The sequence below is a fragment of the Cryptomeria japonica genome, unplaced genomic scaffold, assembly GCF_030272615.1.
Source record: "Cryptomeria japonica unplaced genomic scaffold, Sugi_1.0 HiC_scaffold_238, whole genome shotgun sequence".
In the NCBI taxonomy this organism is placed as follows: Eukaryota; Viridiplantae; Streptophyta; class Pinopsida; order Cupressales; family Cupressaceae; genus Cryptomeria; species Cryptomeria japonica.
Genome location: NW_026729060.1, coordinates 104,396 through 112,500, shown reverse-complemented (window position 1 = coordinate 112,500; position 8,105 = coordinate 104,396). Strand labels below are relative to the sequence as shown.

General features: G+C 63.3%; 2 non-coding genes across 2 annotated transcripts; both read right to left on the bottom strand.

Annotated features, from left to right (window-relative positions):
- Window positions 1–294: 294 nt before the first annotated feature.
- Window positions 295–413, bottom strand: LOC131869204 (5S ribosomal RNA). The gene has a single exon (XR_009367597.1). It is a non-coding gene; the product is annotated as a 5S ribosomal RNA (ribosomal RNA).
- Window positions 414–6,328: 5,915 nt separating this feature from the next.
- On the bottom strand, window positions 6,329–6,447 carry LOC131869203 (5S ribosomal RNA). The gene has a single exon (XR_009367596.1). It is a non-coding gene; the product is annotated as a 5S ribosomal RNA (ribosomal RNA).
- Window positions 6,448–8,105: the final 1,658 nt, after the last annotated feature.

The following is an 8,105-nucleotide window of genomic DNA, read 5'->3' as shown; positions in this document are numbered from 1 at the left end:
TCACCGTGCACCTTGGCCAACGTGCGCGACTCGACCGAGCGCGCACTGGCCGAGGTGCACACCGATTTCACCTGGGTGCGCGCGCAGCACCTCGGGCGCACCGGGGTGCGCGCACAACGCCCGGGTTGCACCGTGGCCTGTGTGCTCGGGGCGCCTCGGGTGCGCGCTCGGTGTCGCCCCCGCGCGCGCGGTAGTGCGGGCAGCGCACCCCGGCCCGGCCCGGCCCCGACGAGAACGCAAACGGGCAAAAGGTTTATTCAAATAGCATTGCGACGCCCGGCGAAAAACTAAAAAAGGGTGCAACACCGGGACTTCCCGGGAGGTCACCCATCCCAGTACTACTCCGGCCCAAGCGCGCTTAACTGCGGAGTTCTGATGGGATCCGGTGCACTAACGCTGGTATGATCGCACCCGTTATGAGCTTGTCGCAGTGTGTACTTAGCAAACCGCGACCCACGTGCGAATCCACCCCGGCCACCCACCCCCGTCGAGGTGCACACCCTCCCTCGCGAAGTGCGCCCCGTTCGCCAAGTGTGAGCCCTGCCCGGGTGCGCGCACCTTGCTAGGGCGTCGGGTGTGCACCCGGCCCGGCCTACGTGCGTGCACCTGGACGGGGCGTCGTGTGCGTGCAGTGTCCCGTCTGCAACGCGGTGCCCACACACCACCTCGGGCGCAACGACCTGCGCTCACATGTGGGCCGAGTGCACCTTGGTGCATGTTCGGGGCGCCTCGGGTGCACGCTCGATCTTGCCCCGGTGCACCAAGGCGCTCGGTTTGCCCCGGGTGCGCACTTGGTGCAAGGTGGGCACCCAAAATAGGGATCAAGCACCAAAACACAAGTTTCGGGATGCAAAATGGGACCCAAGGACCACAAATGCGTTCCAAGACCCATGATGGGTCCACGAGAACAAAAATGTGTTCCGAGACTTAATAAACAAATATTGGGTTTTAGGAGAAGAAACATGCTCTGATGCCCAAAACGAGAATCGACCCCGAAAAGGCCACAGGCCAAAAGTGGGATGCGAGACAAAAAAAAATGGGACCCGAGGACCAAAATTGGGTTCCCAGGTCGAAGACAGGGCAACCGGACAAGAAACGACCTCTAAGGCTCGAAATGAGTCCCGACGACTAAAACTTGACAAGAAGCACCCATCAGGCACCCAACTCGACACCCATGGGATGCCGACCCACCCGGGCTTCCACCTAGCACACCTTGGCACCCACCCACCCTCGCACCCAACCTCGCACCCAACTTAGCACCTTTGAACCCACATTGGCACTCACCCTGACCCTGGCACCTTGGAACCCACATTGGCACTCACCTTGACCCTGGCACCCACCTTTGCACTCACCTTGGGACCCACCCTGGCTCCCACCTCGGCACCCACCCAGACACCCACCTTGGTTCCTTGGCACCCACCTTGGATCCTTGGCACCCACCCCGACACCCACCTTGGCACGCAACTTGGCTACTTGCCACCCACCTTGGCTCCTTGACGCCCACCCCGACAACCACCCCGTGACCTACCCTGGCTAGGGTTGGTGCACACCCACCCTGGTGCCCACCTTGGCACCCACCCCATGACCCACCTTGGCACGCACCTTAGTACCCACCCCGTTACCCACCCTAGGACCCACCCCGTGACCCACCTTGGCCAGGGTGGGTGCCTTGGTGCGCACAACTTGCCTGGGCTGCACACCAGGGCGGGCTCAAGATGGCACCCGCGTTCCGTTTTTTTCACTATCTTTCAAAACGGAAATTTTAAAATCTCGTTTTTTTTTTTTTTTTGCCTTTTCTGGAAATTAGTGAAGGCAGCGCATCAAAGGTGCGCAATGCTGGTGCGAACCCGGGAGCGCTCCGATGTGTGCTCCAAGGTGCGGCGTGCACGAAGTCCGAGCCCGGCTTGCCCCGGGTGCGCACCTCGCGTGCACCTTCGCCGGGGTGAGCACCTTGGCTGGGTTGCGCGCCCTGGTGCGCACCAAGGAGCGCTCTGAAGTGTGCTCCAAGGTGCGGCGTGCACGAAGTCGGAGCTCGGTTTGCCCCGGGTGTGCACCTCGGGTGCGCACCTCGCGTGCACCTTCGCTGCGGTGGGCACCTTGGCTGGGTTGCGCGCCTTGGTGGGCACCATGCAGTGCACGAAGTCGGAGCCCGGTTTGCCCCGGGCGCGCACCTCCGCCAGGGTGGGCACCTTGGTGCGCACAACTTGCCTGGGCTGCGCACCAGGAAGGGCTCAAGATGGCACCCGCGTTCCGTTTTTTTCACTATCTTTCAGAACGGAAATTTTAAAATATCGTTTTTTTTTGCCTTTTCTGGAAATTAGTGAAGGCAGCGCATCAAAGGTGCGCAACGCTGGTGCGAACCTGGGAGCGCTCCGATGTGTGCTCCAAGGTGCGGCGTGCACGAAGTCGGAGCCCGGTTTGCCCCGGGTGCGCCCTGGTGGGCACCATGGTGCGCACCAAGGAGCGCTCCGAAGTGTGCTCCAAGGTGCGGCCTGCACGAAGTCGGAGCCCGGTTTGCCCCGGGCGTGCACCGCGGGTGGGCACCTTGGTGCGCATGCCTTGCCTGGGCTGCGCACCAGGGCGGGCTCAAGATGGCACCCGCGTTCCGTTTTTTTCACTATCTTTCAAAACGGAAATTTTAAAATCTCATTTTTTTTTGCCTTTTCTGGAAATTAGTGAAGGCAGCGCATCAAAGGTGCGCACCTCGCTGCCCACCACGGTGCGCAACGCCGGTGGGCACCCGGGAGTGCTTCGAAGTGTGCTCCAAGGTGCTGCGTGCACGTTGTCGGAGCCCGGTTTGCCCCGGGTGCGCACCTCGCGTGCACCTTCGTCGGGGTGGGCACCTTGGCTGGGTTTGCCCCGGCTGCGCTCCGAAGCGGGGTTATTGGAGCGCCGCCTCTTTTTTTGTCGGAGCGTTTGGTGGGGTTTCTCGCATTGGCTCTTCCCAGGCCCGGTTGCCACCCTGGCGCGCACGAAGTCGGAAGTAGGGTTAATTGCCCGGGTGCGCACCTTTGCCAGGGTGGGCACCTTACCTGGGCTGTGCACCAGGGCGGGCTCAAGATGGCACCCGCGTTCCGTTTTTTTCACTATCTTTCAAAACGGAAATTTTAAAATCTCCTCTTTTTTTTGCCTTTTCTGGAAATTAGTGAAGGCAGCGCATCAAAGGTGCGCACCTCGCTGCCCACCTTGGTGTGCTCTGAGGTGCGCACCCGGGAGCGCTACGAAGTGTGCTCCAAGGTGCGGCGTGCACGTTGTCGGAGCCCGGTTTGCCCCGGGTGCGCACCTCGCCTGCACCTTGGCCGGGGTGGGCACCCTGGCTGGGTTTGCCCAGGGTGCGCTCCGAAGCGGGGTTACTGGAGCGCCCCCTCTTTTTTTGTCAGAGCGTTTGGTGGGGTTTCTCGCATTGGCTCTTCCCAGGCCCGGTTGTTGGGTGCGCTCCCACCCTGGCGCGCGCGAAGTTGGAAGTTGGGTTAATTGCCCGGGCGCGCACCTTCGCCAGGGTGGGCACCTTGGTGCGCACACCTTGGCTGGGCTGCGCACCAGGGCGGGCTCAAGATGGCACCAGCATTCCCTTTTTCTCACTATCTTTCAAAACGGAAATTTTAAAATCTCGTTTTTTTTTGCCTTTTATGGAAATTAGTGAAGGCATCGCATCAAAGGTGCGCACCTCGCTGCCCACCTTGGTGTGCTCCGAGGTGCCCACCACGGTGCGCTCCGAGGTGCCCACCACGGTGCGCAACGCCGGTGCGAACCCGGGAGCGCCCCGATGTGTGCTCCAAGGTGCGGCGTGCACGAAGCCGGACCCCGGTTTGCCCCGGGTGCGCACCTCGCGTGCACCTTGGTGCGCACACCTTGGCTGGGTTGCGCGGCCTGGTGGGCACCATGGTGCGCACCAAGGAGCGCTCCAAAGTGTGCTCCAAGGTGCGGCGTGCACGAAGTCCTAGCCCGGTTTGCCCCGGGTGCGCACCTTCGCCGCGGTGGGCACCATGGCGTGCACGAAGTCGGAGCCCGGTTTGCCCCGGGTGCGCACCTCGCGTGCACCTTCGCCGGGGTGGGCACCTCGGCTGGGTTGCGCGCCCTGGTGCGCACCAAGGAGCGCTCCGAAGTGTGCTCCAAGGTGCGGCGTGCACGAAGTCGGAGCCTGGTTTGCCCCGGGTGCGCACCTTCGCCGCGGTGGGCACCCTGGTGCGCACCATGGCGTGCACGAAGTCGGAGCCCGGTTTGCCCCGGGTGCGCACCTCGCGTGCACCTTCGGCGGGGTTGCGCGCCCTGGTGCGCACCAAGGAGCGCTCCGAAGTGTGCTCCAAGGTGCGGCGTGCACGAAGTCGGAGCCCGGTTTGCCCCGGGTGCGCACCTCGCGTGCACCTTCGGCGGGGTTGCGCGCCCTGGTGGGCACCATGGTGCGCACCAAGGAGCGCTCCGAAGTGTGCTCCAAGGTGCGGCGTGCACGAAGTCGGAGCCCGGTTTGCCCCGGGTGCGCACCTCGCGTGCACCTTCGCCGCGGTGGGCACCATGGCGTGCACGAAGTCGGAGCCCGGTTTGCCCCGGGTGCGCACCTCGCGTGCACCTTCGCCGGGGTGGGCACCTCGGCTGGGTTGCGCGCCCTGGTGCGCACCAAGGAGCGCTCCGAAGTGTGCTCCAAGGTGCGGCGTGCACGAAGTCGGAGCCCGGTTTGCCCCGGGTGCGCACCTCGCGTGCACCTTGGCGCGGTGGGCACCATGGCGTGCACGAAGTCGGAGCCCGGTTTGCCCCGGGTGCGCACCCCGCGTGCACCTTCGCCGGGGTGGGCACCTCGGCTGGGTTGCGCGCCCTGGTGCGCACCAAGGAGCGCTCCGAAGTGTGCTCCAAGGTGCGGCGTGCACGAAGTCGGAGCCCGGTTTGCCCCGGGTGCGCACCTCGCGTGCACCTTCGCCGCGGTGGGCACCTTGGCTGGGTTGGGCACCATTGAGCGCTCCGAAGTGTGCTCCAAGGTGCGCACCATGGCCCTCCAAGGTGCGCAGCATGGCGTGCACGAAGTCGGAGCCCGGTTTGCCCCGGGTGCGCACCTCGCGTGCACCTTCGCCAGGGTGGGCACCTCGGTGCGCACACCTTCTCAATGTTTTCTTGCCTTTTCTGGAAATTGGTGAAGGCAGCGCATCAAAGGTGCGCACCTCGGTGTGCTCCGAGGTGCGAACCCGAGAGCGCTCCGAGGTGCCCACGAAGTCGAAAGTCGGGTTAATTGCATTGTTTTCCCCGGGTGCGCTCCGAGGTGCGCAACATCGGTGCGCACCAAGGAGGGCTCCGAAGTGTGCTCCAAGGTGCGCACGATTCGGAGCTCGGTTTGCCCGGGGTGCGCACACCTTGGCTGGGTTGCGCACCCTTTGTGCGCTCCAAGGTGCGCACGAAGTCGGAGCTCGGTTTGCCCCGGGTGCGCACCTTCGCCAGGGTGCGCACCTTGATGCGCACGCCTTGGCTGGGCTGCGCACCTTGGTGGGCGCCATGGTGCGCACCTTTCGTGCGCTCCAAGGTGCGCACGAAGTCGGAGCTCGGTTTGCCCCGGGTGCGCACCTTGGTGGGCGCCATGGTGCACTCCGAGGTGCCCAAGATTGGTGCGCACCAAGGAGCGCTCCGAAGTGCGCTCCAAGGTGCGCAGGTGCGCGCGAAGTCGAAAGTTGGGTTAATTGTCCGGTTTGCCTCGGGTGCGCACCTTGCGTGCACCTTCGCCAGGGTGGGCGCCTTGGTGCGCACACCTTGGCTGGGCTGCGCACCCGGGCGCGCACACCTTGGCACCCGCGTTTCCTTCATTTTAAATTTTTTTTTTTTACAATCTCTCAAGTGGGAAATTCTATAATCTCAACTTTTTTTGCCTTTTCAGGAAACTTTTGAATGGAGCGCATCATTGGTGCGCTCCGAAGTGTGCTCCAAGGTGCGCACCTCTGGTGTGCTCCAAAGCTCTCTCCAGCTGCGTGCACCTGCCCCGGCCGCGCACCCGGCCCCGCCCAGCTTCGCTCACCTGTCCCGGGCGTCTGGTGCGGAACCTTAGAGTAAGAAACATCACCGTGCACCTTGGCCAACGTGCGCGACTCGACCGAGCGCGCACTGGCCGAGGTGCACACCGATTTCACCTGGGTGCGCGCGCAGCACCTCGGGCGCACCGGGGTGCGCGCACAACGCCCGGGTTGCACCGTGGCCTGTGTGCTCGGGGCACCTCGGGTGCGCGCTCGGTGTCGCCCCCCGCGCGCGCGGTAGTGCGGGCAGCGCACCCCGGCCCGGCCCGGCCCCGACGAGAACGCAAACGGGCAAAAGGTTTATTCAAATAGCATTGCGACGCCCGGCGAAAAACTAAGAAAGGGTGCAACACCGGGACTTCCCGGGAGGTCACCCATCCCAGTACTACTCCGGCCCAAGCGCGCTTAACTGCGGAGTTCTGATGGGATCCGGTGCACTAACGCTGGTATGATCGCACCCGTTATGAGCTTGTCGCAGTGTGTACTTAGCAAACCGCGACCCACGTGCGAATCCACCCCGGCCACCCACCCCCGTCGAGGTGCACACCCTCCCTCGCGAAGTGCGCCCCGTTCGCCAAGTGTGAGCCCTGCCCGGGTGCGCGCACCTTGCTAGGGCGTCGGGTGTGCACCCGGCCCGGCCTACGTGCGTGCACCTGGACGGGGCGTCGTGTGCGTGCAGTGTCCCGTCTGCAACGCGGTGCCCACACACCACCTCGGGCGCAACGACCTGCGCTCACATGTGGGCCGAGTGCACCTTGGTGCATGTTCGGGGCGCCTCGGGTGCACGCTCGATCTTGCCCCGGTGCACCAAGGCGCTCGGTTTGCCCCGGGTGCGCACTTGGTGCAAGGTGGGCACCCAAAATAGGGATCAAGCACCAAAACACAAGTTTCGGGATGCAAAATGGGACCCAAGGACCACAAATGCGTTCCAAGACCCATGATGGGTCCACGAGAACAAAAATGTGTTCCGAGACTTAATAAACAAATATTGGGTTTTAGGAGAAGAAACATGCTCTGATGCCCAAAACGAGAATCGACCCCGAAAAGGCCACAGGCCAAAAGTGGGATGCGAGACAAAAAAAAATGGGACCCGAGGACCAAAATTGGGTTCCCAGGTCGAAGACAGGGCAACCGGACAAGAAACGACCTCTAAGGCTCGAAATGAGTCCCGACGACTAAAACTTGACAAGAAGCACCCATCAGGCACCCAACTCGACACCCATGGGATGCCGACCCACCCGGGCCTCCACCTAGCACACCTTGGCACCCACCCACCCTCGCACCCAACCTCGCACCCAACTTAGCACCTTTGAACCCACATTGGCACTCACCCTGACCCTGGCACCTTGGAACCCACATTGGCACTCACCTTGACCCTGGCACCCACCTTTGCACTCACCTTGGGACCCACCCTGGCTCCCACCTCGGCACCCACCCAGACACCCACCTTGGTTCCTTGGCACCCACCTTGGATCCTTGGCACCCACCCCGACACCCACCTTGGCACGCAACTTGGCTACTTGCCACCCACCTTGGCTCCTTGACGCCCACCCCGACAACCACCCCGTGACCTACCCTGGCTAGGGTTGGTGCACACCCACCCTGGTGCCCACCTTGGCACCCACCCCATGACCCACCTTGGCACGCACCTTAGTACCCACCCTGTTACCCACCCTAGGACCCACCCCGTGACCCACCTTGGCCAGGGTGGGTGCACCCACCCTGGTGCCCACCTTGGCACCCACCCATCCTAGCACCCAGCCTGTGACCGGGCTTGGAACCCAACCTTGCACCCGTCTTGGCCAGTGTGGGTGCGCACCCATCCTGGCACCCACGTTGTGACACACCCTTTAACCCACGCACCCTAGCAGCCACGTTGGCACCCACCTTGGAACACAACCTAGCAACTTGGCACCCACCCCGTGACCCACCTTGGCATCCACCATAGCAGTCGCCCACTTGGCACCCACCTTGGAACCCAAGTTGGCACCCACCTCGGCACCCACCTTGACACTTGTGGACCCACCTTGCCACTCACCCTAGCATCGACCCATCCTAGCACCCATTCTGGCACCTTTGCACCCTAGCACTCACCCATCCTAGCACCTAACCTGTGAC